The 6,178-nt window shown below is 51.4% G+C and overlaps 1 long non-coding RNA gene across 1 annotated transcript; it reads right to left on the bottom strand.

The window, feature by feature from the left end:
* Nucleotides 1–363: 363 nt before the first annotated feature.
* LOC128904491 (uncharacterized) lies at nt 364–5,572 on the bottom strand. Its single transcript, XR_008464517.1, has 3 exons — nt 5,434–5,572; nt 4,636–5,210; nt 364–1,842 (listed from the first exon to the last, which is right to left on the bottom strand). It is a non-coding gene; the product is annotated as an uncharacterized LOC128904491 (long non-coding RNA).
* Nucleotides 5,573–6,178: the final 606 nt, after the last annotated feature.

The raw sequence follows: 6,178 nt of genomic DNA, 5'->3' as shown, positions 1-6,178 counted from the left end.
ACTTATCAACCGTTCCCGGAGAAGAAAAACCTTTCGCAGAGCATAAGCAACACACTTGATGCAGCAAAAGCAATTTGCTGGGGAAAGCGGCAGGTCTTTCCGGCGTGGAAAGGCTGGTTTTACGCAGGTGATGTATAAACCCAGCAGCCCTTCAGCCAGCACACCTGAGCCCGGGTTTATTTAGTGCTGCCGGGAAGCTGTTGATAATCCGCTCAGGTTGAACGAACTCAGCTTTGGGAGAGAAAGGGGAGGCTGTTCTGCCTTTTGTACCGATGAGAAATCAGCACTGCAATTAGTATTTGTACGGGTTTTATTGCTGCTTTCTGATGCTCAGGCTAAAAGCAGCAAGACAACCGTGTTCACAGAAAACCCAAACCGCTCAAGATATCCGTATTTTTACATTCAGAAGTTAAACTAGGGGATTACTTATTGTTGAAACGCTTTGATTAGATCTCATAATTACAGCCACAATCTCTTTTCTCAGTGCATGCTCTGCTCCAGGAGAATAAAAATCTCTGAGGCCATTTGGTTTATTTTCTTTTCCATGTATTGGGGTTTTCATCTCTCTGCGTGTCTCAAAGCCTCACCCTCCAAATATGACTGTTTCACTGGCAAAACCAAGCGGCAGAAGAGAAAAGCAGGCAGGAGTGGGGCTGATCTCTGCGCTTTTGCTCATTTATAGCAGGAATAAACCCCTTTTGCTCTCAGGCTGGTGCTTTGCTGTCACTTTGCTTTAGCGAGCACGATGCTTGGCCATGGAGCATCACCTCCATGAAACAGGCGCAGCTCGTTGCAGAGAAGAGTTTCAGAGGAATTAAATCAGAGCAGCTAGAGACACATCAGCACATTGCTCCCACCGTTCCTCCTTCGCAGGGGAAGTTTCAGTTCCTTTCTTGCGTGCCAAGGCCCAGCTCTAAGCCCACATCTCCCCCGTACGCTCTTGAAGGACCACGCCAGGCCCTTCCACGAAATGGGGAAAAAAGTGCTGAGCCTGGCCCATTCTACACTTTCAGCTTCAAACCTAGTTTCACCTCCTTCCTAGCCTTGGCAGAGGATGGGTAACTCCAAGATCTCCACCCATCCATGGATGGGCACTTCCAAGGCTGCTGCTCATCCATCTCCTGATGCCTCCCTCTCCTGTCTCCTTCCAGGTGCTCTCTTTGGAGCAGGGTCCAGCCAACAACCACAAAGGTCACAGTTCCCCATGGGTTTTTTTTTGGAGCTTCATCTCTGTTTTCTTTCCGTGACTGGCACCCAGGGACAGGCCCTTCCTTGAAGGAATTGACAGTGATGGGTTCCCTCCCTGTAAGGATGCCCTTGGTTCCATCAGCCTCTTGTCCAAGTCAGCAAAAACTCAGCGTGGCTTCTTTTGTGTGCCACTGGATGTAATATTTGGTGTTGGGGTCTCACCCACTTTCTGGGAGATTGAAATAGAGGAAAAAGGATCAGAAAGTGATGTTTCCAAGAAATGAGAGAGGAAGGGATGTGAATGTTGCTGAGTTACACTACAGAAGTGCTGTGGTCAGAAGCGGTAGGAAAATTTATAAAGAAGAAATGACCCTGGTCCAGCCATCGCTTCAGTGGTTGAGATGGATGAAGCATAAGAAAAAGTAGGATTAGGCTTGTGGCCGCAATGTCGGGAGGAGACTTGCCAGAGTCATTTGTTTGGAGAAGGTGCTGGAAAAAAGGTCCTTGCAGGATCTGAGGCTGCCTTGAGGCACACAATTCCCCTTGGCTGAACAAACGCTGTTCTCCTGGGCTTCAAAGGTGGGAATGTCTGGGGCTGGAAGGGGCTTATCTCCTAGCGGGACACTGCTTCTTCCTCCCTTCAGTTTTCTCTGGCTGTAGGAAGAGAAGCAGAGAGGTGAAACAGAGATATTAAGGCTGGTCAGGGTGAATGGAGATATCTACATGCAAAAGCACCACGAGAAACATCAGTGCCAGGGTGGTGGGGATGGCCAGTGTTGATAACCAAGGCTGCAATGGGACATGACCAAGTGAAGAACGCTGGAAATGGGCCATCTCCATCCAGCCCAGGCAGCCGCAGAGTGATAGGGTCCCTGTGTAGCCAAGCCCTTGGTGCAGAGTAGTGCTCTGATAATGGGACGGTGCAGCGAGGTGCCACCAGCATCTCCACCCACCCCACCCCCCTCCGACTCTGTGGGTCAACCAGCTCTACCCACACCACTCCCGATCAACACCTGTCTGCTCTAAAAACCATCCACTGCTGGAGGTGCCATGTCCTTCCCCAACATCCACCATGGACACAGAAAGCAACCCAACATGCCCTTTCCTTCTGCAGCTGGTAAATAAAGAGAAGGGCTTCCCACCTGAAAAGCCCCAGCCACACAGCAGCCTTGAGCCCTGTTGAGCTCCTGGCCCCCAAAACTGCTCTTGGACACCCGAATAACCATCAGGTGGTTATTCACCCTCTCTCCAAGAAGGATCAGGGCAATGGAGCTGGTGAGGGGTCTGGGACACAAGTCTTGTGAGGAGCGGCTGAGGGAGCTGGGGGTGTTCAGCCTGGAGAAAAGGAGGCTGAGGGGAGACCTTCTCGCTCTCTGCAACTCCCTGAAAGGAGGGGGTAGCCAGGGGGGGTCGGTCTCTTCTCCCAAGGAACACGTGATAAGACAAGAGGAAACGACCTCAAGTTGCACCAGGGGACGTGTAGGATGGATATTAGGAAAAATTTCTTCCCTGAAAGGATTGTCAAGCATTGGAAGAGGCTTCCCAGGGCAGTGGTGGAGTCGCCATCCCTGGAGGGATTTAAAATCCAGGCAGACGTGGTGCTGAGGGACATGGAGTAGTGGTGGTTTTGTCAGTGTTGGGTTGATGGTTGGACTCGATGATCTGAAAGGTCCCTTCCAACCTAGGCAATTCTATGATTCTGTGATTCTATGACTTTTCCTCAGCTGCCCTGGAGAGATCCAGGAAACCCTTCCAATGTGCTCAACCCTCCCCATCCACTGCCCTTCATGTGATACCATCTACCCACAATAAAAATACCCCTGGTGCGAGCAGGCAGGGATGCGCCCAGCTGGGAACAGATAATGTTGCCATCACAGAAATGTGCCCCGGCGAGTTTCAAGTTACACATTAACAAGAAATGAGGGAGCGCAGAGGTGACGCACGAATGGGCAGGGGAATTTACAGCAGGAATGCACGCGTTGCTCAGCTCACACAGAAGGGACAGCGGAGGGGACAGCCCTGACCCAACATGCTCCTGCACAAGCCAGGGCTGGCAGCAGCAGGTCTTTGTGAGCTGGAGACACTCAGAGTGTGCCCAGGGCAGTAAGGTAAACCCTGCTTTTTGGGATCAGATCCATGTCCATCAGGCCAGAGTCAATTTAGGGTAGGAGTCTCTCGGTCTGACAGCAGCTTGTACTTCCATGGAGGGCGTGGGAAACTCCCCAAATGTGGAGAAGTTCTCATAAAGCTGAGAAGATGCTCTTCCAGCTCTGACCTTACACCTTAACATGGGCACTGGTTGCTAAAGCTATAAAAGCCAGCTGGAGATGTGCCACCCGTGAGCAGCCGCTCCATTTTTGGAGCCTGCTGGGGCCCTCAGCTCAGCCTTATCTCAGAGCAGGATCTCATGGGCACCCTCTGAGCAGCTTCAGGGGGCCAGTTTCACCATTGCTGAGCACGCCTGCAAGTCTGCCTTACTACATTGCAACCACCCTCATCCCTTCCTATCTTTTCTCATAACAAAGCCGGGCAATTGGGAGCAATCCACACCTCCTTGACTTGCGAACACACCACCTGGATACAGCCAGGGACATGAGCTTGGCTCTGGGCTCTACCACCGGGAAGGGGTCTTCCATGTGTCCATCAGACTTCTCTCCGTGACCATTGTGCATACAACCATCCTTCTCCCCAGATCACCCTCTGTTAAAAGAACATCTTGAAGGATGTTCCGGCACAGACATGGTAACCTCTACAGAATAGAGATGGAGTACTGCCTCCTCCACCATTAGAAGGTGTATTTTGTGCTATGGACCACGTGGTGAAGCAGCACGGAGGAGGTCTGTGCTGCTGAGCACAGAGGACTCAAAGGGAATATTTTAATTCAGAGTAACAAGATGTTTTGCGGTGACTGCCCTGGTTGTCCCACCTACTGCACGTTGGTTTGCTCTGGAAACACAGCCCCAGAGCACGCAACCTTTGTTCTTCCCAGATGAAACCAAACTGGGACCAATCTGCTCTGGGAGAGCCCTGAACACACAGCAACATCTCTTGGGGATTCGTCGGTCTGACCCAGTGAGTGTCCCCTCAACTTTGTCCTCCTGCATTTACCAAGGAAGCATGGAAGGCTCTTGCAATGTGGAAAGTGTCCACAACACCCCAGGGTCCTTCTGGTGATTTATAAAGGGCCAAGTGGCATCATCACCATCATATTTGCTGTCATACACCTCAATGCTTTGCAACCTCAGAGTTCCTCCCTTGTCGTTACAACCTGTCTCCTGCCTTGACGTCCTTTCTCTTCTTCCCTAGTCTAAGCCTCTTCTTGCTGTCTCCTCTTGTCTTTTGTCCCGTCAGAGCTTTTATCTTTTCTTTCATCCCTTTTCTCTTACTGTCCCACCTTTCCTGACTGCCATAATTTCCAGATGGTTATGTCAACCCTTTCAAGGTCACCTTTAGGAAGGTGAAGGCCACCTTATTGAAGAAAAATTGAAGAACTCAGGAGCAGCTCCATCAGGGGTATCCCAACCTTGAGGACCCTGAACAGGTCTTCAGGTGATCTTGCTGCTCACAGGGATGTCCATATCCATGTCTATGTCCATGTCTGTGTCATGTGGAAGAGCTTGGAGGAAAGAGGCTGCTGGAGGCTTGCTGATGCCCCCCATCCCTGGACCTTGTAGATGACTCTCAGGATGAAGGCAGGTCACAGCAACACCTCAGATACCATCCCAGCTCCACAGAAATGATGGTGACACCTCCTGGTTGAACACAGATGCAGGTTCCTGGAGTTACATCCAGTGATGGTGAATGTGCAGGGTTGGCTCTTGGCAGGAGGCCCTGCACCCATCTCTGTGTGCCCACAAGCCAGGGGCAACATGATCCCACAACGTGATCCCATGAAGCCGTGCCTGTTGTCTAAATACTCCCAAACCTCGGGAGCGTTGTTGGACGGCTCTTGGAGACTCTTCTTGTGTTTCCTCTACTCCAGTAGTATTGGTGACCTCCCACCTCCTGTTCCTGATGTGCTGCTGGTGTAGAAGAGCTCCGCATCAGAAAAGCAACCGATGGGTTTTTGATGTGTCCCACCCCTACACCAGACCACAGCAGCCCCATAGATTCACTCCCACCCAAGGGCTGCAACCCATCACTGGACATGACCCTCATCTCTTCTCTTCACCTCCCCCCATCTGCTCCCAGCTCGCAGGATGGGAGATAACAACGGTGTAAGGAGGAGGCTGCACTAGGACTTACCTGATTTACACCAGCAGAGAGGTCACATCCATCTGAAAGCACCAAGAATTTTCTCCTGGATAGACTTGGAAGCTGTTACGGTCCCACACCGGGATGGGAAAGAGGGCTAAGACTGAGTCCTGCTCCAGATGGGCATGGCCTCCTGCCTCCTGATGTTCATGTCTGGTCACGAGCAACCAGAAAAAGAGCAGGAAAGCTGCCAGTTCTTGGAGGGAAACAAACCCCATAAACCCGCCAAGCGTCCCCGCTCGGAGATATTTACTCTTTCGACATGTTCTCATGGAAATTAATCCCAGTCTCACCCCTCCAGGTATGGTAAACATTATGAGCGAGGAATGGGGAGAGGCCAGGACAGCAGAGCACGGGGAACAAAGCTGCTTGGGTGTACCCATTTCGTCTTCACCGAAATGTGGTGGAACAGGACCAAGCAGGACATAGCAGGGCCGTACGGGCTCTTTTCCAGCTCGGCCGGACCTCTATTCCCCCGCGGCCATCTCAGCTGCAGGACGAGACGTTCCGCCCCAGTTTAACCTGGAGGAGGCTGATTCATCCCCTGGGCTCCTGAAGAGCCACTTCAAGGTTTCCTCAACTCGCACCAGGTTACAACAAGCTCCAAAGAGGGATTTTTTTTCTTCTGCTGGGGAATGCCAAAGCATGCAAAAAGCCAGAAATTATACGGATGGGGAAAAAGAAGATTCGCCGAGCTTAAAGCACGTTCTGTGAATCTTATTTTTCCCCATCTGTA

This window comes from Rissa tridactyla, chromosome 1, assembly GCF_028500815.1.
Source record: "Rissa tridactyla isolate bRisTri1 chromosome 1, bRisTri1.patW.cur.20221130, whole genome shotgun sequence".
Taxonomy (NCBI): Eukaryota; Metazoa; Chordata; class Aves; order Charadriiformes; family Laridae; genus Rissa; species Rissa tridactyla.
The sequence above is the reverse complement of the archived record's forward strand: the minus strand, read 5'-3'. Positions and strand labels throughout refer to the sequence as shown.